Source organism: Saccopteryx leptura, chromosome 6 (genome assembly GCF_036850995.1).
Source record: "Saccopteryx leptura isolate mSacLep1 chromosome 6, mSacLep1_pri_phased_curated, whole genome shotgun sequence".
Classification (NCBI taxonomy): Eukaryota; Metazoa; Chordata; class Mammalia; order Chiroptera; family Emballonuridae; genus Saccopteryx; species Saccopteryx leptura.
The window spans coordinates 72,376,458-72,402,322 of record NC_089508.1 but is presented as its reverse complement, the minus strand read 5'-3'; the positions used below and the strand labels follow the sequence as shown (position 1 = coordinate 72,402,322).

The window sequence follows — 25,865 nt, the reverse complement described above, 5'->3', positions numbered from 1 at the left end:
TCTAATCCCCAAGATAAGAGGCTGCCAAGGAAAGGCCCTACTTTATTTTTGCAGCAACTGTAGGTGATGGAGCATGTCTCCCACAGCTTCTTTGCATGGAGGGGGAGAGGAGGAGGGCAGAAGAAACTGGCTTGGACCCTGACAGAGCCTCCTCACCCTGAGGTCCCTGGGCTCTGTGGAGCAGCAAGCAGCTCTCTTCTCAGATACGGACTTCCTTGACTGTGTTTTTTGCTTTCTTGTTCAATCCAATTCTATCTACTTTCCATCTTTAAGAAAAGCTTTGAGTGTCTGGTCTGCTAATGTCGTCTTTCTTTGTTTTTCAGGGATTTGACAAATTTATTCTTACATACAAATTTCTTTGGTCATTTTGATGGACTTCAAGGTGAAAGGGAGGTAGATAGATAAGCTGTGTCATCCTTCTAGAATAGCACCTCTGCCCATTGAATTTAATACTAAAGAGGACACAGGTGACCTCTTCAAAAGACTGGTTTGGTAGAAGCCAAACTACCATGAGTAGAGTTGGTAAAGAAAGGCATTTTGCTTACCTTTGCTATGGAACAAAACACCCTAAAATTTAGTGGCTTAAATCCACCATTTATTATTATCTCTCTCAGTTTTGTGGGTTAACTGGGTTCAATTGGGTGGTTCTAGATTGAGGTTTATTTTTAGCTGAATTTTAACCCTCAAAAAAAATCTCAGAATATAATCTTATTAGAAATAAGATCACCAAAGTGTCCCTCAATAGAGGATTGGATAAAGAAGATGTAGTACATATATACAATGGAATACTACTCAGCCATAAGAAATGATGACATAGTGCCATTCACAACAACATAGGTGGACCTTGATATCATCATGCTATGTGAAATAAGAAAATCAGGAAAGAGTAACAACTACATAATTTCACACATAAGTGAGATATAAAATGAGACTCATGGTCGTAGATAAAAGTGAGTGGTTATCAGAGGGGGTGGAATGGGGGTCACTGGAGTAAAGATGGTCAAATACATGGCAATGGAAAGTGATTTGACTTTGGATGATGGGCACACAACGTAATCAACAGTTCAAACACTATAGAAATGTTTGCCTGAAACCTAAGTATTCTTATTGACCAGTTTCACCCCATTAAATTAATTTCTAAATAAATAATAAAAAGAAATCACATAAAAAATTCTGGTGTGTGGGAATTTAAAAAAATAATTATTTACATAATTATAAGGATCATTTTTCTTTGAAAAGTTATTCCATTCTGTACACTATAAAAAGTGTTGTAAAGTAAAAAAATAAAAAAGAAATGAGTTCTTTTAGATATAATTAGTTAAGACGAAGTCATCCTGAAGTAGACTGGGCTCTTACTCCATTATGACAGGTGTCCTTCTAAGAAGATGAGAGAAACACACAGGAGAACACCATGTGAAAGGAGAGGCAGAGACTGAAGTGATACTGCGGCCACCAAAGAGAGCCAAGGATTGATGGCCACCACCAGAAGCTAGGAAGAGGCAAAAAAGGCTTTTCCCCATAGGTTTCAAAAGTGTATGACCCTGCTGATACCTTAATGTCAGAGTTTTAGCTCCCAGAACTGTGAGAGAATAGTGTCTTCAGTTTTATATTACCCAGTTTGTAGTCCTTTGTTACAGCATCCCTCAGAAACTAATACAGGAGCTCTCATACAGATACAGTAAGACTTCACTGAGACGAGTCAACTGCAGGTTGGGATGAATGTCCAAGAGGTCTTTACTCACATGGCAGGTGCCTCATCTTGAGCAATAGGAAGTGCTAAGTGGGGATTGTAAGGCTGGTGGTTGTGGCCATTCAGGTTCACACTGGATTTGGACCCTTAAGTCAAATAGGCTGGGTTGTGGCGGGGGGGGGGGGGGGGGGGGGACTCCTTCCACAGCAAACAATAACAAACAACGGCCCCTTCCAAGGAGGCAGACAATCCACAATTTGCAATCTGCCACCCTGAGAGCATGAACATACAGCCTTACATATTTTATACACACATGGCATTGCCCCGTATTCATGCACCAGTCAGGCAAAGTACAAGGTGAACAAGCCTAACACACTGTTACACACTTGTTTGCCCAGCAGGGATCATTCTTTCTCTCCACACTGCCTCTCCACACAGCCAATTTGGGTATCCTGACATTAGTCACAGGGTAGTTGGACTTTTTACATGGTGACCAGCTTCCCCAAGAGCAAGTGTTCTAGGAGACCCAGGTAGAAAAGACAAGACTGTTTCTGACCTAACTTCAAAAGTTACACAATGTCACTTTGCTGTATTATTTTTTTCAGCCAAAAAAAAAAAAAAAAATGAGTCACTAGTCCAGCTCAGCTTCAGAGAGAGGGGACTAAATGAGGATATGAATACCAGGAGGGGTGGTGGGTTGTAGGCTCATTTTTGTGGACTGGCTAACACAGAGGATAACAAGGGTTGGAAGCAATATTTTCAAGAAGTTTGATCTCCAAGAAGCAGAAAGGTGGACAGGAAGTGGTTATTTGATTTTTGATTTAAGATATTGATGGCAAAGATGTACTGAAAGTTGAAAGTATAGGAGAGAAGAGCTACAAGAGGATAGGATCTCAAATTGTGAGGGTTCAGTTCAACTCTAAGAGAAATACCACCTTCATTGTATCAGGAGGGAAACAGGCAAAGAAAAGTAAAGGCAGTAAATGTGTGGATGAAGGATGGGATGTGGGGGTTGGTACAGAAGAGTCAGGATGTTGAGGGAGTTCCCTGTATCAGTTTCTCGGGTGCCTGGGTTCAGAGAAAAAGGATTATCTGCTGACACTGATAAGAAATGTGGTAGGCTTGGAAAGAGTCACATTTTGAAAGAACCACAGTAGAGGACAGGAAAGAAAGTTAACTACAGTAAATATATGCTAAAAGACTGCTGCACCTATCAGTATGAAATGATAAACTTTGGTGGATAGGCATGAAATCCAGATGGGAGCAGTGGCATTAGTGGCATTTTCAGTGACATTTTCTGAACTTTTCAGTTAACATTAAGTCTCTAGCAGGTCACTGAACTAGATGTTATTTCTGAAATCAAGGTCATGGGAGTTGGGAAGATATGACCACTGTTTCATAAGTACATTTCATTAAAAATCAATATCTATGTATTTGGTAGGCCACAGAGAAGAGTTAGTGGGAAAGAAAAATGTTGTGAAAAGAGTTTGAACATCTCATACAAACATACTTAGAGAATGTCTCACCCTGTCGTCATGAGTGAATTCTCCTCATTCTTTTTCATCGCATCCAACGTACTTAGAGTGGGAAAACAGGATCTGAGATATGAATGTTTTTCTGACTCAGACAACACAGATTAATTGTATCTTGTCACAAAATTGTAGTCACAGTTGGGCCATTTTGCTGTGACTGACTTCCTGGATATGGGTGAAAGGCAGACCCATTTCTTCAGTGTTAATTTCAGATGTAAATGTGGCCATTTTTGTCAATGATGGTGGAGTGAGTTTCTGTGATTAGTCATTTAACTGTATGGTAATTGCAAACTAGTATGTTTACAACAAACCTCTTGCTTAAGATACGGAGATTGTGTCAAATTACAGCCTATGAAAATTACATAAATAAAAATTTGCATCCAGAAGGGCCCTTCATGAAAATTATGAAAAAATGGTCGACTTTTTTATTTGCATTGTATAGTAGCTCCATAACTGACAGGCAAATTGTAACTATAATTCATAATACTTTACATCCAATAATTATTCATCATAATTGCATATATGTAGATGACTTCGTTCATTATGAAAAGTAACAATGTTGGCAATCACATTGTTTTTTTATCAGATTAGTAACAAAGTGCAATAATGAACAGTCTTTTTTTTTTTTTTTTTTTTTTTTTTTTTTTTTTTTTTCCTGAAGCTGGAAACGGGGAGAGACAGACAGACTCCCGCATGCGCCCGACCGGGATTCACCCAGCACGCCCACCAGGGGCGACGCTCTGCCCACCAGGGGGCGATGCTCTGCCCCTCCGGGGCGTCGCTCTGCCACAACCAGAGCCACTCTAGCGCCTGGGGCAGAGGCCAAGGAGCCATCCCCAGCACCCGGGCCATCTTTGCTCCAATGGAGCCTTGGCTGCGGGAGGGGAAGAGAGAGACAGAGAGGAAGGGGGGGGGGTGGAGAAGCAAATGGGCGCTTCTCCTATGTGCCCTGGCCGGGAATCAAACCCCGGTCTCCCACACGCCAGGCCGACGCTCTACCGCTGAGCCAACCGGCCAGGGCCACAAAGTGCAATAATGAACAAAACCTTCCAGAATGCATTCACTGATGGAATAAACAAAGCTAGGTCTTGGCACAGGACAGATCATAAAGATTGGCTTGCCCTTAAGCCTCTTCCTGAGAGCCAGAACAGTACCACTCCTTCCTGCTAAGTGTCCTTGATTCTAACTTGGTCTGAAATTTCAGAAGTATTCATTACTCTTTGTCCCATGATTAGCCAAGAAAAGATCTATACCCTCAATCCAAATAGGAAATTACATGAGAAATTCTGAAAATGAGCATGTTAAATTCTTAGGTTTAGACAATTGCCTGGAAAGATTTTCATTTTTTAACTAATCAGAAAAGAAGTCACAAACATCAGGACATTCTCCCTTCTTTCAAAAAACTGAAAGAAGAGATTTCAAGGTGAAGTGGCACCACAGTGGACAATGCCTGGGGCATTTAAACTCATCAGTGCATGGACAACATAATTCACTACCTCCTGCTCAGCCAGAGGGGCAGGTGCCGTTAAACTGGGAAGGATAATATTTGTTCTCTGTAGAGCTGAAATCACTGTTTCAGGACTCTTTTTGTCCATCTCCCCTAAGTACAGACACATTCCCTGCTTTGAAATTTCACTTCTTTTGCCCTAAGCCTGGTATTTTCCCCCCTCTTTTTTCCCTCCTTTGCATTATTTTTTTGTTCTTCAATGGCTAATATTCTGGAAATACTTTCCCATCTCTAAACTCAGCAAGCCCAATGCAGTACTAAAAACTAAAATATTTCCAGGCATATTTCTCAGGGACATCCACAGTTATATTGGAAGTAGGTATTAATTGAATTGCAATCATTACATCTTTGAGAGAACTTACAGGAAATATTCATTTATTCATGCTTTAAAGCAGCCATTATTGGGTGTCTATTAGACACTGACAGTGTTCAAGGCCCTACACTTCAAGATATGTACTTCCTGGCATGAAGGAGGTATTTAATATTTATTGAATGGGTATTAGTGTCTGCTTCGAAGGAGTTCAGCATCTAATGAGGGAGGCAGACTTTTAAACAGAATAATATGATAGGATTTGATGAGTGCTCTAGAATAAGTAGAAAAACCTATTATGGGAGCACAAGGCAGCAAGTAACCAAGCAAGAGTTAGTTAAGAAAGGCCCCAAAGAAGTAGTGTATTGATAAGATTTTTGAGGGATAAGTAGATGTTTATCAGATGAAGAAAGAATATTGGGAGAAACGTGACTGGGGGCAGAGGGTATGAGGACTCTGAACATAGGCATTCTAAGCAAGTGGAAGAGTATATGCAAAGGCATGGAGGCCGAAGCACAGTGGTAGGTTGTGGAAACCTTTACTAGAGCTAGGATCCAGAACATGTCTGGGTAAAGGACTAAGGGATAATGGAGAAAAAGATAGGTGCTAGATGTTGAAGGAATCCATGACTCTCATTGCTTTCTGGCCTTTTCCATGAGGGAATCAGATGATGGTCTAGTAAGAAAGAGATAAAAAATTATATTAAAAATTTAAAAGATAACTCTGATAGTTACGTGGGAGGGACTAGGTTGGAATCAGTGGACAGGACAGAGGCAGTTAGAAGCAGTCCAGGTAGAGCTGACGAGGGCCAGACCATGCCTGTGGCTGAAGACCTCAGAGGAGAAGCCAGCTTTAGAAAACATTGGTAGCATGTTATTTGGAATCATATATAGAAGGGAAACATTCTAGGGCAGTAGTTTTCAACTTGTGAGTCACAAGAATTTTTAAAACCTGAGATACTTGACTATTTAGTCAGGGGCACTGACTTCTTTTTCCTTAGGTTGTCAAAGAAAAAATGACAACAGCCAACACAATAATAGCCATCCAGTGTGAATGCCCTGTCTTGAACCATAAATATATAGAGCATATAATAGAGTTGCATCTTATTAGTCACATCACATAATAAGGTGATTTCTGATTGGTTAGTTCTTGGTATCAGAAATCCTTACATACAAGTATAGGCTCCTAATTTTTTAAAAAGTCTCTTTGGAGCAAAAAGGCTAGGTAATTACTATTTTTTTATCAATCGAAATTATGCTATGCCTATTATTTTTGTCAGATTAGCAAAAAAGTATATTTTTGGTGTGCTGCAGAATTTTAATATTTAGTTTTTGTGTTTCATGGGATAGAAAGGGTTGAAAATTGCTGCCCTAGAGTATAGAGAGTGAAGCATCAAGAGAAAAGGAGGCTGCATCCCTGGATGATTTCTTAGAGGAGAGTCCCCCATCCCAGCCCCGGACCACTACCTCTGGACCAGTGGTTCTGAAAGTTAAGTATCACAATCACCCTGAGGGCTTTTTGAACCTTTGTCTGATTCAGTGAGTGTGGGGGAAAATCTTCAAAAATTTGCATTTCTAACAAGTTTCCAGGTGATGCTGATTCTGCTCCCCAGGGGTGGGCTTTGAGAATCACAGCTTGGGACTATGTAGCTAATTTTGTCTGTGAGAGAAAAATGAAAGTTTTCTTATTTAAGCCCCTGTTATTTTGTCCTCCTTACACACAGCTGAACCTACCAAAATGATTAGGAAGAGAAAAGACCTGGAATTCATGGCTTGCTCTGATGGGACGGGAGGACACCGTCACCCTCATGAAGGCCCAGGACTTTATTCGGGCCATATAGCTGCCACCTGCAATGTTAGACTCACTTCCTGTTCTTGAGTATAGATCAGATAGTGCTCCAATGTTACCACTGGGGAGTGGTAGAATGGTAGGCCTACTGACTATAACTTGAAGTTTGGGACATGGAGCTGATTTAAGGGAAGTCATAGAATACTTTCTTGAGAGTGTGCTATGCAAAACACTAGTTTTATAGAATGTTAGTTGGTGCTATGTGCAAAAAATTCTTTCCTGGGGTAAATAACATTTTAAAATGACAGATGTAGTTAAGTTAACATTTACCTCATTTTAAGGGAACTCTTATATTGAGTATAATATTATTCACCAAGAATCTCTGAAAGGGAATTATACTGTCAAGCATCCACCACACACTCTTTTGTTCTAAAACCAGGAAATCCTTATTTAGAAGCATCTGAGGGGTTGAGGGTCACATTAGGGAAATGCTGTCTCTAAGTTCTTTGTAGAACTTTACAACGGTGGCTCTCAAAGTTCGTAGACTGATGCTGTTCCACGGCAAAGTTATTACGACTCTATAGCAATATGGGAAACATAGAACAATGTATTTTACTAAGTTTTTGTTTTCAACTTAGGGTTGTCTTTATTTTGAAAGTACCATACGTATTTTCTTTGCTTTTAGTGCTAGAATTTTCCTTTTCAGTGAAATGATAGTGATGGGGGAGATGATCTTCTCAAGCATTTTTACTATATATCTTAAATTAAACCTTGGCATCTTTATACTGTTCTTTTTGTTTTAGCTTATTTGTATCATTCTTTTAGATACTTATATATCATTTACTTCAATCCTAACATTAATAGATGAAATGAAGTCGTGATGATGTGCAAAGAAAATAATAATAATAATATATTTATTATTATTTGTGCAAACTCTTTATGTATTAGAAATAGCCATTCCACACTCAAAGACTTCATGGCACATATGTAGGCACTTTGATGCCTTTCATAACATTAATTATAAGAGGAAGTTGAAAGGTTTGTGCTGTCACAAGAAAAGCACGAAGTGTTTCATGAATTGGTAGAAAATTAGAACCAGCAGGAGGTCATGTGTCCATTGCAGTGTTTTGGTTTTAGGCAAATTCCAGACAGTGTGTGATCAGTTATGATTAATTGTATTTATTTACATTGTTTGTTTTGTGGATATTTCTTTCTGAACTGGGAAGGGGTGAAAATGAAGCCGAAACCTGGAAATTACTCAAGATCATAGCTCAAACTTTCCATTAATGTTTCAAATCACCCCCATTTATAAACTAATCCTAAAGTTAGTTAATATCTCTGCATGAAAACATCTTCACCTAAAAGGAAATAATAATAAATGAAATAAAGCAGACTAATTTTTTTTGTGAAGTCCTTCCAGTTGTAAATTTCAAGGACTCTATGACTTACATGGAGTAGAACAGTAAATAAGGGACACATTAATTAGAGCCTGTAGTACCTAAATTTTCTCCCCTTCTAGTGATTTATAGATATCCAAGTGAAATAATGCTTAAGGCTAGTCATATATCTGTTTGGAAATCATAAAGAAGAAGGAAAGACATTTGCAAATAATGAACAAGTTATACTTATATGTTACTATTTTTTTCAAACTTAAATATTTATTGAGTACATACTCTGAGATAAGATAACAATTTACCCAAGGCTTGGCACTTGGTACAACCCAAGATCACTTTGGATTGAATGACCACCTAATAACAGTCCCCTGGAAGCTTATTAAAAAGGAACATTCCTGGGTGCCAGCTCTTCAGAGACTCCGATTTAGTACAGCTGGGCTAGAGCTCAGGAATCTGCATTTTAAGTTCGTTCCCCAAGAGATTCTTATGCACACTTAAATTTAGAAACCACTTGCCCTAAGATACAAATCATGGGGGATGGTACTTGCAAATGCCCAAACAATAAATAGTAGAAGCAGGTTAGAGATGAGATCTGAGTGAAAAAGGATTTATATTACAAGAGTTCAGAGAGTTCTTCTTACTTCATTCTAGCCAGTGGGAAGTAATCAGGTTCTTCTCTCTTTTGCCCCTTGTCTTTTCTGGAAGGTCAACAAACCTTCCACTTAGAGAATCCTCTTCTTGAAAGTAGTTTCAAGTCAGTGGGGAGGTGGAATTGGAGGGAAGTAATAGAGATTGTGGACATCTTGTAGAAATTCTTGTCTGAATTTGTTTTCTCAAAAAGTATATGGAGTTTTGGGAAACCAAGGTGAATTTAAAAATCATCATGTAAGCCCTGGCCGGTTGGCTCAGCGGTAGAGCGTCGGCCTGGCGTGCGGGGGACCCGGGTTCGATTCCCGGCCAGGGCACATAGGAGAAGCACCCATTTGCTTCTCCACCCCCCACCGCCTCCTTCCTCTCTGTCTCTCTCTTCCCCTCCCGCAGCCAAGGCTTCATTGGAGCAAAGATGGCCTGGGCGCTGGGGATGGCTCCTTGGCCTCTGCCCCAGGTGCTAGAGTGGCTCTGGTCACGGCACAGTGACGCTCCGGAGGGGCAGAGCATCGCCCCCTGGTGGGCAGAGCTTCGCCCCTGGTGGGCGTGCCGGGTGGATCCCGGTCGGGCGCATGCAGGAGTCTGTCTGACTGTCTTTCCCCGTTTCCAGCTTCAGAAAAATACAAAAAAAAAAAAAAAAATATCATCATGTAAGTACATTTCCTACTACAATAAGAAGCCAGTACAGCCCTGGCCAGTTGGCTCAGTGGTAGAGCATTGACCCAGCATGTGTATGTCCTGGGTTCAATTCCCATTCAAGGCACACAGAAGAAGCAACCATCTTCTTTTTCCCCCTCCCTCCTTCTCTCTCTCTCTCTCTCTCTCTCTCTCTCTCTCTCTCTCTCTCTCTTTCTTTTCCCCTCCTGCAGCCATGGCTTAAATGGTTCAGGCAAGCTGGCCCCAGGCACTGAGAATGGCTCCATGGTCTCGCCTCAAGCACTAAAATAGCTTGGTTGCCAAGCAATGGAGCAGAGGCCCTAGATGGGCAGAGCATCAGCCCCAGACCAAGGATTGCCAGGTGGATTCTGGTTGGAGCACATGGAGGAGTCTGTCTCTCCGCCTCCCTGCCTCTCACTTTAAAAAAAAAAAAAAAGAGCCAATACAGACTTGATAATTCAATCAATGAAACAAAATGCATCCATTAGATTTTAAATAAATACTTTCAGACCTTGCTTTTTTTATTATCTTCCATTTTTGAATTTTACTATATTCTTGAATGTTGATTTTTATTTTCTTTTTAAAATCTAACCCACTATTGTGTACAAAGCCCTGTTTCTTCCCTAAAGCTAAGAATGTTCCAGGTAAACTAATCAATCAATTTTTGCCCATTAAGAAAGAGCACTAAAATAAAAAGAATCCTAACCTTTTGATGAATTTGGTAGCTGTTTGTTAAATACTTTTTTTTCTTGCCAACGGCAAAATACCAAGAAAAGAAACAATCTTACATCTTAAAGAGATGAAAATCTCCGGGGTCCCAGGGAATTATGTTGGCATTTGGGAAATTTTTTTTAAATCCTTGAGTATTGATGGACCATGGCATCACTTGCTGGAGCCACAGGATTTTTAATTAAATCTTTCTAGCCAAAGTTGGAGGATACATATATTTAAAAGGTAAAATAAATGCTTCTGCAAAACAAATTGGGAACTAGACATGGTGCTCAGCTTAACTAACCATCTAATTCAGCAATAGCTTTTGCACAGTGCTGTTCAAAACACCTTCCTTCAATTTTCAGGCTCTTGGGCTTATGGAATTGATGGAGTAGCTGATTTATTTTGCAGGATGTGAAGTTTCCAACTTGTTATTTCCAGGTGTTGGGTGTTATAGGACTGAATCTGTTGGTAATGTGCGTTCCCCAACCCCACTGTTAAATTAGAACAGTTGGTGAAGAAAAATGAGATACGATGTTCCACTTTATGGAACAGGGTGTCTCAGCACAAGGAAAAGTTGTTCTCATCTGTAGGGGGAGAGGTTTAAAAAAAAAGAGCTGAGATCTTCAAGTTGTTGAAAGTTTAAAAGATATTTCTGCAGTATGTATGTAACCTGCCACCGTTTTTTACTCATCTGTTTTCCTCAGTTGAATGTATTCTTCACTTAACAGTGGAATTAAATAGAGAAATTGGATTCAGATTCGAATAGGATTTAGCTTAAACCATTTTATTACTTCAAGCAAGAGATATCAAATTATAAAATAACAATTGTGGTGACCAAGGTCAGAAGTAGTCAAATACTAATCCATTTCTTTTCTGTTTCCAGGTTTCTGACCACACAAACGAACCTTCTCCAAGGTAAAATACATTATAGTCTTCTCTAATTTCTTGAAGAAATCCAGCATAACTTTACTGATTTTGAATATATTATTGCTGTATGGTGTCTCGAAGTCATGAGTGTGACATTCCAATGTTACCCAGAATTAGGTTTTTATTGACAGTCTTAGTGATGAGGGCTATGGCTTGGTGGTTTGACTAAGCACTGGACTGGATGGACCAGTGAGATAGAGAGAGAGAGAGAGAGTTTGAGACTCTCTTTTTTGCTTGATTAGCCCTTTTATGAGCCAGCAGACTCTTTGTCTCTGATGTTGAAAGACAGGAGGCTTCTTTGTGAGCAGCTGTGGCAGGGCTTGTACCTCTACTAAAGTCTGTGCTGGAAGAATTAAAATGCAGAGCGTCCCTCAGCATGGCTCAGCCCTTCAGCTTGGGTGAGCCTTACTGTCCAGGTCCAGCAGGACAGCCCTAGCCAAGTTGTTTAACTTTCCAGGAGTATCTGTCAAAACTAGCAATTGAGGATGCATTAATCTCATTAAAGAACACAATAGGAACCCTTTTTATTTCATTAGAAAATCAAGATGCATTTGATGTGCACCATCTGGTTTGTGATTACAGGAATAAGTTTTTCAAAAGGGCACATTTCCAAGTTCTGTGTTTCATATGCTTGAGAAGAAACCCATGAGCAGTTCTATTTTTAATGAGAACAATGCTAAAGCTAATAAGATTGGGGTGGATTCTCAGTACGTGCCATTTCTCCCAAACTACATGTGTTTGCAGTACATTTGGCAGACTTGTCCTGTTTACAGGTTTGGCTTCCAATGGAAAAATTTTAAGTTTTCCACGTGTTAACTAGAAAACAGAAAGAGGCATCATTGTAGTAAGGCAGCTGACTCCTTAGGTATTAATTATAGCTCCATCTAGTATAAAGACTAGTATTTTACAATTATCTTCTATTATTTATTATGTTATTTTTAAAAAACTATAAATTTTCGGCCCTGGCCGGTTGGCTCAGTGGTAGAGCGTTGGCCTGGCGTGTAGGAGTCCCAGGTTCGATTCCCGGCCAGGGCACACAGGAGAAGCGCCCATCTGCTTCTCCACCCCTCCCCCTCTTCTTCCTCTCTGTCTCTCTCTTCCCCTCCCACAGCTGGGGCTCCATTGGAGCGAGGTTTGCCCGGGCGCGGAGGATGGCTCTGTGGCCTCTGCCTCAGGCGCTAGAATGGCTCTGGTTGCAACAGAGCGACACCCCAGATGGGCAGAGCATCGCCCCCTGTGGGCGTATGCAAGAGTCTGTCTGACTGCCTCCCCGTTTCCAACTTCAGAAAAATACAAAAAAATAACAAAAAACAAAAACTAGAAGTTTTCAAACCATAGAAAGAAATCAAGTTAAACTTTACTATGTATTGTATGCTTCATAAAAATGTCTTTTAGATGTAATCACTTATATAATAATAATCACTTATTATAAATAATAAGCAGTAACTTAATCATGATAAAATACAGATTTACTATTGGTAGTCTATATTAGGTCCTTAAAAATATTGTTTTATTTAGATAAAAATATAGCTCTGGAAGGTAACCACCTCACCATATAGTATAGCTCCATGCAGTGTGCCTTTGAGGTGACTGCTTTACAGACCACTTCCTTCAGCTTCCTACCTAATTTTTAAAATCTTATACAGTAACAAACATGATTTGTGAGGCAATAGGTTGCTCTCCTTAACCTCTCAGTAATTGGAGGCATCTTCTCTATGTATTCCACAAGTCCAGCTCAGGCTGATGAAGGAAACATAATTATGTTACAGGCAATCTCATCTAAGGTAATTACAATTGTTGCCATCAATCCAATTAAAGAGGATAACCAGCTCTACTGAGTCAGAGCCACAAAGATTTCAAACCTAGTCCATGCTTTGGGATAATGGTGTGATTGGGGATTTTGAGAATTTTCATTTTCCAAAATATTGTTGCTTATAAAAATAACAGTGTTGGTGGGAGGGGGTAGGGAGAGATTGAATATTGGTAGAGGCCTTTTTCTTTTTATTCATTTGGTAATATTTTTCTTATTTCGAAACACAGAAATCAGTGAATATTCTCAGCACCAAAGCTTCAGGCCACACAAGATCTTAATGGAAAGGTTAACACAGCATCACAGCATCATAATGGTTCACTGTACTCATCTGGCACCTCATCCTAATTGGCCCTCCATCCCATTATTCCTGCAGAGACCTTCTATCTTGCTCCACTTAAGGTTACAATATAACATCTCCTGTTTTTGCACTCTTTCTATGGAGGAAGTTGACTTGAGCAACACCTCCCTTGCACTGGCTTATGTGAGGTCAGTGTGGCTAGGCAATATGAATTACCCATTGGTGGGATTCAAATAATTTAACAACCGGTTCTCTGCCCTAATACTGTTTTAAGTATAAAAAACCAATATACCAAAAGATAGTTTATTATTTCGTGCATTTAATATTTAAATAAGAACAATAAAAGAGGTACACAGAACTAGATTATGTTATAAAAATTTTTAAATATTAATAAAAATATTAAACAATACTCGATAAAAAACAATACAAGTTGTCACCCCTGGTTGTTTGGCATTTTTTTCTCTTTACATTATATGTTTGTTTACTGAAGTAACAAATACAAGGAAATTAAAATGTAGTATTTTATCAGAGGAATGATGAGTTTTATGAACTGAATAAATAGCTATTACAAGCATAGCTCCGTCAAATTCTTCTCACCTATGGATGGACTGAACATTACTATGGGTGCTTAGAATATGCTGTTGTGCAGATGAATGTTAAAAAAGAATGTAAATTTGTGATTTCAACATTGCCCAGGCACCCACCTTAGAGAGAACCCTGATTACAAGTGCCACTTTAACAACTGGTTTGCTGAACTCAACAAAAAATTAGGTATTGGTTCTGCCAAACCAGTACAAACCAGCTGAATCCCACCATTAGAATTATCACTAAGAATTAAAGAGGTTCATCTTTAATCTCTTTCAGAATATAAACCTTGGGTACAGGACCCAAAGAACAAGAAGTGAGAACGATGTCACTTGCTGTGACTAAGATTTAGAAAAGGCCCAAGAGTAAATGAATATGCCTGCATTGGATGGCATACTATGTGAAGATATAGTGTGTTCTTTATGGCTATTCCTGTAGGAATACATAGAGCAGATAAACTTAATTAGGTGGTTGGAGGGGCAGCATTTGCTTTCAAATATCAATGGCTTTCTTAGTCCCTATTCAACCTTCTTTTGGGATTCCACTCCCTGGTCTGTCTGTTCTGTATCTGGACTCTTCCACCTGCCTTGATCATTTCCTTCCCACGCATTTTCACACTCTCCCACAGCTCCCCCACACTCCCTGTGCCTCTTGAACACGTGTTCTCTTTGTCCATGTAGACACAGCCAGACCTGCTTTAGAACTTGCCTCTTCCAGGGAAACAGCTTAAAGAAGCAGAGGAGGGGCAGAGAAAAGACAGGTAGGGATCTGGACTGTTGTATATTCCACCGCTAACCAGCTCTGTGATGCTCCACGAGTCAGCAAGGCTTGCTCAGTCCCACTTTGCTCATCTGTAAAATGAAGTTGTTACCATCTGTCCCACCAACCTCATTTTAACAAGTACCTCACACAAAATTAGAAGTGTGGAAAAAGCCCTTCTTAATATATAAAATTCTACACGATGTGAGGGGTAATATATACATGTATTTATTAGCATTAAGTCCATCTACTATGGTCATCACCTTCTGTCGATTCCCCCAGCCCTAGCAATTTAAGTGATCCTTCTTCAAATGCCCTACTTTTCTTCCTTGGGGTAGTGTTTCTGCACTCTCTGCTTCCTGTGGAGTGTTTAAGAAACCTGAAGGCTTGGCACCATGTTGCTGACGTCTTTTTTTCCCTCACAGTCCATTTGTTCCCTGACCTCCTGGGATAGTATGACTTGTTAAAGCATTGTATCGTGTTTGCGCTCTCTGTAGTTTTTTCTCCCACCACTGGAAGCCTGTGGCCCAGCTGGGGGCTGCAGAAAACATGCTGCAGGATAGGAGATTAAGCAGAGGAAGGGTTAGAGTGGGCACTGTGGCCAGAGGGGTGGCAGGACTTGGGACTTCTATGCTCTCTACAGCTGCACCAACCTCCAAGCACACGGATGTTCTCACCAAGGTGGGAGTGGCTCCAAACCTGACATTTCGGGGGTTTGGTGGAGGTTTGTTTGACTTAGTAGGCATCACTGATTAAATCATTGCCTGATAGTGACTGACTCAATTGCTACTCCTCTCCTCATTCTAGATTGGAGTATTGGGGGGTAGAGCTGAAAGTTCTAATCTTCTAATGAGTCTTGTTCTTTCTGATGACTGGCCCCCAACCTGAAGCTTTCTAGGGGCTGCCATGAGTCACCTCATTATAACAAAATACACTTCTGTCACAGTTATGAGGAAATGAAGAGCTCTGTGCCAGAAACCAGGGACAAAAAAACAAATACCTTTTATGATCTAACCTCAGAAGCGGCATACCATGACTTCTGCTGTATTCTCTTGGTTAGAAAAGCAAACTCTAATACATTGTGGCTGGAAACCACACAAGGGTGCGAATACAAAGAAATAAGTATCTTTGGAGGCTGGGTTGGAGGTTGGCTACTCATTTGCTGTGGTTTTTCTCGTTTTATCTACAGTTGTTTCAAGGAAATCTGGTGTCCCCTCAAGTGTGGCTTGCATATGATCAAGAATATGGTTTGTTGGTTGGATGACGTTATGGTATCCATTTATTTTACTAACCTGTTGGCGGCCCTTGAATATAGGAGCTGTTGAAACAAATACCTGTTTATGATCCTCACTGGAATTCTTAAGACCTAGTGGTGGAGCCATGTGTCCAACTGAAACCTCTGCAGTTGGCCACTAGTAATGGAAAGATGACTGGGCACAAACCATGGGATTGGGGTTCTTATTGCTGAATTGTGCCATGAGCTACATTTTCTCAACTCTAAAATCTGAGAATTCAGAGAGATGACCAACTTTGTACCTTTTAATGCTAAACTGTGTACAATTCTAGGAAGACTCAAAGAATATTACCTCAATCAAGTGATAAGGATTGTGTCAGACATTTCTGGTGGAGATGCGGCCAAGGGCCTTGAAGTATGTTTCATTGATTTGGAGAGAGTAAGAGCTTATATTTCTTCCTTTTAAAAGTGTGTTAAAATTATATATGACTCCTCAGTCAGTCACTCCATACTCTAACTAATGCTCAAAATGGCATCTCTGGCATGACATTTTGAAGTTGACTGATGTGGATAGATTACAGATCATCAAACAAGAAATCCTAAATTTTCTACTCTCTCAACTTACATGTAGAGAAACTAAGACTGAAATAGGTTAAGAAATTATCCTAAGGTTACAAAGCAAGTTAGCGTCAGCAGGAGTTTGTAGTCCAGAACTCCTCAATCCTTGTCCCTTTCCACATGTCTACTATACCAACCAGTTGGTGCATTTTTCTTCTATTACCCTAAGTATATATCTAATTATCTTTTATTTAAAACAGATAAACACACTGTTGAGAAGTAGATTATTATTGATTCAAGGTTTTCTGGGAAGTGACAATGTCTTTAAGAAAATATTTTTATTGCATAGTATAGGCTGAATTAAGATGTAGTTCCCTGTTTTGTTAATCTTGCAAATGAGAAATCCTATTTCAATGAAAAGAAGCTGCTTTGAGAGCCATGCAGTATGGCCTTGTAGCCTATTGACCTTGAAAGGCGACAGGGTTCACTGGCGTGTCTTTGAGTAGAGTGACTGGTGGTTGATGAGCATTGCTTCTGGAGGAAGGCAGAAGCTGAAGGAAGGAGATACTGGACTTATGCTGGGTTCTGCTGAACATTTCTCTGGACCCTTTGTTTTTCTGTATCTTCTCTTTGTCCATTTCTTATTGCTTTTAGAGTGCTTTGTACTGTTTTTGACATAACTGAAGTCATACTTTGGCTTTGAAGAGTATATATAGTATGTTCTCTGCTCTCAAGATTATTATTCAAAAGTTTTCAGGCTTATATGTAAACAAATATTCTGTCCTTTTTGTAGTCAAAATAATATTATTATAGAATGGCTCATTTGTAGGTGAAATGGGATTTGGATTCTCTGCCATTTCCTTAAAAGAACAGCATGGTAATTTATTTACATACCTAATTTAAAAAGTGTAAAAGTCTTTAGACCATAGGTTTTTAATTCATAAACTTCTCTCCCTTATACTCTATCACTGGAAATTATCTTGCCTAGCTTAATCTCAGTGACCTCGTAGTAAGAACTAGACTAATTAACATATACTAGGATTGTTTTTACTTGTAGAGGTATTTTTGTCTGTACAGTTCAACAATAGAATATTAACTCTCTCCTTACCTCTTTGGACTAAAAGAAATACCTAATTTAATAGATTTCCATTACAATTGCAAAGTTATTGGATGAACAATTAAGGAGCTACAATGAAGAATTGAAGTTTCTCATCTTTATCCCTTCCTTCCTGTCTGTCCTTATCTGCCCCTCACTCTGTCTGTAACTCTTTCGCTTAAAAAATTGCATTAAAATGGCTTAGGTAAATCATGAGACTTAACTAAATCTGAACACCTATAACCCAGGTAACCTAGCTGCGTTCCCTAGCTGCTCCTGCAGAAGCTTCAGTACTCTGCCAATTTCCCCCTCCCCAAGTCCTGGGAGTTTCTGGGTAATATCTCACATGTGCTCAGGAGCAACCTTCACAGCATGTGGATTTACCTGAGCTCCACTGGAGATGACACACCCTCCCACAGCCTAGTACTGCCTCTACTGTTTCCATTGTCCCACTGCTTTTTGCAATACTCGCCAAGCACTGCACACATGCTCTGTTCTGCTTAATGGCATTGTCTTTCTTGCTGCCAGCCTGCTCATTACCAGTTGGCGGTTGCTTTGAAAATATAAGGAGGATAGATTTCTTCTATGGTTAAAGAGGGGTCCTAAAGAAGTATTGCTTGAGTCATAATGAGTTAGATAGTTTAGGTTCTTTCAAGTTTTTCTGCTAGCCCTCTCTTCCTCCCAAGACCTGGCCATGTTTCCAAGACACTGGGTCAGAGACTGATTCAAGTCATAGACATGATGCCATAAGCAGACGTACCACTCATCACTAATGCTTAAAAATTTCACAGGAGCAAGAACATCTCAACTGAGTCTCTCTCCTCCCATGGGATGGGTTCTTCACAGGAAAATACTTGGTGCCACTGCCCATTCTGTACCATCCCTCTGCTAGATGTCTATTGCACCACATAAGTTCAGCATGCAGTCCAGTAGTGGATTCACCTTTAACCACATCAGCTACTCCTAAGACAAAGTTAGGTTCTATTTGAATAAACTTATATATTTTACTACACATGTGATAAAATTGTATAGACATGTCTGAACCTTAGCAGAGAAGAGTGACAGACCAAGGTTCAAAGTAAAATCCCATCACAATGTACATTTATAATGTTTTACTCTTTTGAAGAAATACTTTTTCATAATCTGCTTCCTTTCTAGACATACTATCTTATTCACTCATGGTATATGTAATTTATTCTTGGTACCATTTTTCTTCCAAACTATTAATAGCAATACTATGTACTGAAATGTTAAAGAACACATTTTTTCAGCACTTTCTTATTTTTCTACTGCTAAAAATATAGTTAATAAACTATAAAACTGCCTAATATGATTGTTTCCAATGTAAAGAGCAGAATGAAAGGAAGTGGGACAGGCAAAGAAAACCGATACTTGTATAGCTCACTTCAAAGAAGGTTCAGTTATTTAAGGGGCAACTTTATGTTATAGGGCAGTTAAAAAGATTTTAAAGCAGCATGATGTGTTCCAGACATATGTCTTTACATGGCAAATGGCACACAGATGACTGAAGTTCTGTCAACATTCCTAATGTCTGCAGCACCTGAATGAGAGCATAGGAAGTACCATCATAATGAAAGCAACAAGCAAAGGCACATATCTAATTATGTGTCAAAGCAGTATCTAATTGATGAGTTTACCCACCCCAACCCTCCTACATACATGCACACACACAGAGTATAAAACTGCCTCAGAATTTAAAAGACACCATAGTCTTTATAGTCTTTGTGCCTTTTTACATTACAGCCATTTTTATGCCCTAAATATCCAACTATAAAGAAATGTTTCAACCATGACAACGATATCTAGTTTATGGCAAAAAAAAAAAAAAAAAAAAAAAAAAAAAAAAAAAAAAAAAGGTCATGAATTAAAATGTCTTTTAAATAAAATTTTCCCTGGACAGTTGGCTTAGTGGTAGAGCATCAGCCAGTGTGTAGATGTCCCAGGTTCGATTCCCAGTTAGGGCACACAGGAGAGGTAACCATCTGCTTTTTCACCCTTCCCCTTTTACTCTCTCTCTTCTCTCTCCCCCTCCTCCCTCCTCCTGCAGCCAAAGCTGATTGGTTCAAGTGCATTGGCCCTGGATGCTGAGAATGGCTCTATGGAGCCTCTGCCTCAGGCACAAAAAATAGCTCAGTTGCTAGCATAGGCCCCAGACAGGGTTGCTGGGGGATCCTGGTCCGGGTGCATGCAGGAGTCTGTCTATCTCTACCTCCTCTCCCTTGGAAAAGAAAAAATAAATAGATAAAATTTTTTAATGATGTAGGAAAATACTCAAGCTAAAACATTAAATTAAAAAAAAATTATAAAACTTTATATAATGTTTATGTGTATGAAGTACACAACATACTTATCAACATACTTAGGCTGATGTAATTACAGAGAATTTTTATTTTTCTGTAGGTACTTTAATGAGCATATATCAATTAAATAAAGGAAAAATGGGACATTATATAGGAAGGTAAATCTTAGAACATCGTTTACAGATAGTTAAGACACATAGGATTATGACAAAGATCATAGTCTCGGAGCACTAGCAAAAGCCTTGAGTAGTTTCTAAGGAAGGAAGTCTCACCTGTAAAAGCCACTGAGGTGAAAGTTGAGAAATCAATAGTCAAAAACTGTTTTTCAGAAGATACAGGGTTAGTTAAGCTGAGGTAAAACAGCCACATTTCAGGGAAGCCAGGGCAAGAAGGGGAATACATGTAAGAGCTGCTTAAGAGTGGTGTTAAGAAAAGGGACCAAAAATAAAGATGGAAGATAAAGTGTGAGGGAACAGAGGAGATTAGTGGGAACAGGTAGGAGAGATGGGAGGCTCTGTCTTTAGCATGGCCTGAATTTAGGTGATTATGTCTACGGGATGGAATTAGCTGGCTCAGAGCTGGAGCTGATTGTTTGGCATTGGAATTAAATGTTCTTGAGAGAATACCATACTGAGTACTATTTTTATATTAAAACACTACCCATATGCTTTCCCTGTGGCTATGCCATTGTCCCTTTGCATGCTTGGATTTAAAATAGACTATTTTAAAGAATTGAAAGGGAATTGAATTATGGTAACCAAATCTTAAAGCTCGTGGTGACTAAGACAGAACTTTCTACTGAGAAAATAAGCATTTTTTAAAAATAAAATGTATATACAATGCAATCATCAGTCCCTTGCCTACCTAAACAAAAGAAATTCAATGTATTTCTTCCTACAAGGCAAAGTTAGCCAGTAAATTTTAACACTGAAAAAATTGATGGTGTAAAAAGCTCTTCTTCAAAATAATTCCAGGAGGGCTAAGTGTGTGGACACCTTGTGTTCCTTTTCATGGATATTATTCCTTTTCCCTAATTTCCTGGCTCTTTGCTGTTGTTTTCCACTGCCTCCAGCAACCTTTCTCACTTGCCCTTGCATTGTGCCTGGGTTTGGAAACTGCTGGTTAGCATGTGCAAGAGAGGAGGGGCCCAAAGAGCTTTCGTATAGGTCAAGGGCATGGGCTTCAGCACTCAGACTCTTTTTAAATTATTTTTATTTATTGATATTTAGAGAGAGAAGAAAGAAGAGAGACAGGGACAACAAACAGAGAGAGAGAGAAACATCGATCTGCTGTTCCACCTATTCATGTCACTATTGGTTGATTCTTGTATGTGCCCTGACTGGGGATCAAACCCACAACCTCAGTGTATTGGATGACACTCTAACTAACTGAGCTGCGTGGCCAGGGCTAGCACCCAGACTCTTATAAAGGCTGTTTTGAGATTGCTAAGTCCTTTTTTTTTTTTTCTTTTATTGCTTATCTTTTACTTTGAAAAATTGTATTCTGGGCCTGACCTGTGGTGTCTCAGTGGTTAAAGCATTGACCTGGAACACTGAGGTCACTGGTTCAAATCCCTGGGCTGGCCCGGTCAAGGCATATACAGGAAGCAACTACAATGAGTTGATGCTTCCTGTTTCTCCCCCTCTTTCTCTCTCTCCTTCTCTTTCTTTCTCTCTCTCCTCTCTCTAAAAATCAATAAATAAATTTCTAAAAAGAATTTAAAAGAAAAATTGTATTCTGGATAATTGAGCTTGACGAGTAAGTGGGCTCTTGTAAATGAAGTTGATGTCAAACCTCTGTTCTCTTGGCAACTTGCTACACATCTGAAACTCTCCTAGCTTCTTTTCTAGGTTTTGAAGTTATTTAAAAACCTCAAAATACTGACATAGAGTGTACAGTGTGAAACACTGTGGCAGTGAGTTTTAAGCTATATAAAGCTTAAAACTACAGATTATTTGTTTTTCCATTATTTGTGGGAGAAAAAATGCCACTGACTATTCTAAAACCAAAGGAACTTTAAAAATGTTCATCTTCATAACACAAAGCTAAGTAACTGGCTACAAACACAGCCCTGAGAAACATCTACCCTGCACCCCTCTCCACAGACAAACATTTGCAAAATAAACAGATTTCATCTCAACTCACTGTTTCACCCTTTTAATGGTCAAGGAAGAGGGTGGTCTTTAAACTTCATTTATTCACTCATTGGGAAACATTTGAGGTGCTTCCTGTATTTCTAGCCTAGGACTCTTGTAATTCATACATCATTCATTTATCATCAGATATCTATTATGTCAGGTACCCTTTCAGATGTTGGGGATAAAGCGAGACAGATAAGGTCTTTCTCAGTGCCAAAAGTTCTGTTAGAGGAAGATGATTTAAAAAATACATTTCTAAGGCCCTGGCCGGATGGCTCAGTGGTAGAGCGTCAGCCTGGTGTGCAGGAGTCCCGGGTTCAATTCCCGGCTAGGGCACACAGGAGAAGCACCCATCTGCTTCTCCACCCCTCCCCCTCTCCTTCCTCTCTGTCTCTCTCTTCCCCTCCCACATGCCGAGGCTCCATTGGAGCAAAGTTGGCCCGGGTTCTGAGGATGGCTCTATGGCCTCTGCCTCAGGCGCTAGAATGGCTCTGGTTGCAACAGAGCAACGCCCCAGATGAGCAGAGCATCGCCCCCTGGGGGGCATGCTGGGTGGATCCTGGTTGGGCGCATGTGGGAGTCTGACTGCCTTCCCGTTTCCAACTTCAGAAAAATACAAAAAAAAACCCAAAAAACATTTCTAATACAAAAATGCTAGGTAGCACTGAGTTGGGGTAAGAGACTAAGATGGGTAACCCTTGGCCTTTGTCATCATGGTGCTTGCATAATAAATCGTAAATAAAGATGTTTATAAATGCAATCTATCTGGACCATTAAGAATCTCCCCCAAAGTTTATTTAAAATGGATGTTATTATTTGGGGGAAACATTGGAACTTAGTACATCTTAGTACAATTAGTATTAAGTGGCAGTTAAGCTTTTTCATGTGCAATTTTAATCCTTGAAAATGTCAGCTAGTCTGTGGGTGGTGGCCTGAAAGGCCCCTTCACAGAAACCTAAACAAAATGTAACAAAACAAAAAAGCAAACAAAGAATGAATGGAGGGAGAACATGCATGAGGAGCTTTGTCTCATAACATGATTGCACAATGTGTCCCCCCACTTCCGTAGCCCTTTTCTGGGTGACTGGGAAGTAACACATCCTTGTTTGCAAGCCCCCACCCCCTGCATGGTGAAGTTAAGAACTCTCCCCTCCCTGAAGTCAGGCAGGCCATACAGAACCATTCAGATGGGTCAGCCTTGACAGGTTTGTCTGTTTATCATACAAAGTGCCAAACCCCTTTTTTGAGTCAACAACCCTCACTTAAGTGTTTTTGTAGCTCTGATCCCTCTTTCTCTTTTGCCCCCATACCTCTCCTGCAAATTCCCTGTCTAAAGTTACCATACTTGGGTCCTGAATGAGCCAGAAGCCCTACAGGGATAAGTCTTTCCTCCCTGTTCTCCTCCTTGCACACAGCTGTCTTCATAGCCCTCCTGATCTTTGTAAGGATCCACTCCTCAGAGCAGTGCAAGAGCCTTGACTGTTCCCACCCTACAATCTGTGTGGGTCCAGGATCCTGCACAGTGCAGGACACACAGGAAGTGAAATACAAGGCTTATGAGTCAGAACTTTCTGTGTTTGAATTCAGACTCTGCCATTTGTCTCTCTCTCTGTCTCTCTCTCTCCTCTCTAAAATAAATAAATTTTTAAAAAAATTAAAGCTTCCCAGACTCTGCCATTTGTGATGTGTGACCTTAATAATTTACTTAACCTTCTGAGCCTCTATCTTCTCACATGTAAAATGGGATTAATAACACTGTGTATTTTATCATTGGTCTGATGATGAAATGAAATAATGATAAAATTTTTAAGAAAAACATATCATGTAGGTTGTCTAAAAATAAACTCATTTAAGAGAATGCCTCTTAGTTGCATATACATTTAAATCCCTGCTGTAGAGGGATTTCCTGGAGAAGCCAGAGCCTTCTTGTAGACCACTACTATAAAGCATTAGACTTTCTTTTCTTTGCCATTGTTTTTATTAATGTTTGCTCAATACATTCAACAGATACCTTTTTTTCAAGGCCGTGGTATATGTCAGGCACAACCTATTAAGAATAACCCTGAAATGACTGGAATTCACGGTGAATCCCAGGGACGTTCTAAGAGTTTCCTTCAACCCACTTTTCATGACTCAACCGCACGACGACTTCCTGCGAGTTTTCTTTTTTCATACGTGTCAAAACAAAAACTTCATTTATGTACATACAGCCTAAAAATTTTTTAAGTGTCTGTTCATGTGTTTATTTTACAAAAATGAGGACGTTTTAGGGTTTCTTTTTCACCTATGCAAAAAGAAAATGCTTATCAAAAAGAACAGTAAGGAAGACCCAAGGGACATGAATTCTATTATATTTGAAAAGTTGGTTTCGGGTTCTTTTATTACCACATCCATCCAAATTATGATAATAAAAGGAAAAGGCAGTGTGCCACACATAAGAGAGGAATTCTATTTTATTTAACACTCAGGCAAGGACAGTACAGAAATTTTTCCTTTGTGAAAGCATTTGTATTAATAAAATGAAAACCACTTCAGATGGATTGTTAAGAATCTGTAATGGACATGAGCTTTGCATTTCCAATCCAAATACATATAATATCATGCAATAGCCAGTTGCTGAAAAGTACATTTTTCTTCTGAATTCCTGATGTCAAAGCCCAATTCAGATATTCAGTATTACCTCCTCTCTGAAGCCTTTCTATGGATTAGTTATATCCCATGTGGGACACCTTTAAGCCTCTGTGCATACTTGAGAATGATTATGTCATATCTGAATTCATCATTTACTTATCTTTTCAAGTATCTAGACCTTAACTTAAAAAATAATAAAAATAATAATCTCAGCCCTGACTGGGTGGTTCAATGGATAGAGTGTCATCCTTGCACACTGAGGTCACAGGTTTGATCTCTGGTCAGGGCACATACAGGAAGCAATCAATAAGTACACAGCTAAATGTAACATTTCTTTCTATATATTTCTCTCCCCCCCCAATGGAAAAAAATTCTTTTAAATCTCTGTTTCCAGTGCCTATTTGGCTGCAACACAATGGAGGTGCTTAAAAAAAGAGTGTGTGGATTGTTCACTGCATGCTCTTGTTCTCCACAGAGGTGAGCCTGAAGACAGAACTACAGAGCAACCTGGACAGGGTGTTGTTTATTATGTAGATATTTATGTGGGTGAATGATGCATGCATGAGAGCTTGAGTTAGACAGGGTTTGGAAATGTTCCTTGATTGTGCTGGAACTCTTGGTGTCCAAGATGGAAAATAAAAGACTGTATGCCCAGTGACAATTGAACACTTTTTTATTTTAACTCCCCACTCTCTTCCCCCTTAATGGAATTCAAACTTCAACCTTCCCGTCTTCTCTCAGCAGTTCTATGACTTTTAGACAGTACTGCCCATGTGTCAAGAGGTATTTTAGATTCCCTCAGCTGCTTCAATGCAACTGCTAGGGAACAGCGGGTTTTGGCATACATGCCTTTTTTACACCTGAGTTTCTAGTCACATATTAGCCCAGGGCCAAGACTTGCAGCAGCAAACTTAGCTCCCAGGCATGAAAATTAGTAGCCCTGCGCCTTCTATGAGCTCAACAGTGAGTTCACCTGCCAAAGTCATCGCGCCACCTTGATCTCGTTGGTAGTTGCATTCAGGATTTCTCTCCGAAGCTGGAGTTTATTACTGCTTCTCCAAGGTCTCCTCCAAGGATACATAGAGAATGTAGGACAGAATAGATTCATCTTTCAGATTCTAGGCTGTTGTTTGAAGGCTGGTAGGAAACTGGCTGAGAAAATCACAGTTAATAGTTAATTGTGGGATAATGAAAACTAAAGTGTCTAAGAGGACCATGAAAAGTAGTCACTAACGGGACAAGGTTTTGCTGTGTATTGCGTGATG

The 25,865-nt window shown here is 39.7% G+C and overlaps 1 protein-coding gene across 1 annotated transcript in view; it reads left to right on the top strand.

The window, feature by feature from the left end:
* Positions 1-25,865, top strand: part of SEMA6D (semaphorin 6D) — a 728,815-nt gene that overhangs the window by 525,209 nt on the left and 177,741 nt on the right. The window contains exon 4 of the mRNA XM_066388287.1: positions 11,124-11,155. The gene's annotated coding sequence lies outside the window, so the exon portion shown is untranslated. The remainder of the gene's footprint in view (positions 1-11,123; positions 11,156-25,865) is intronic.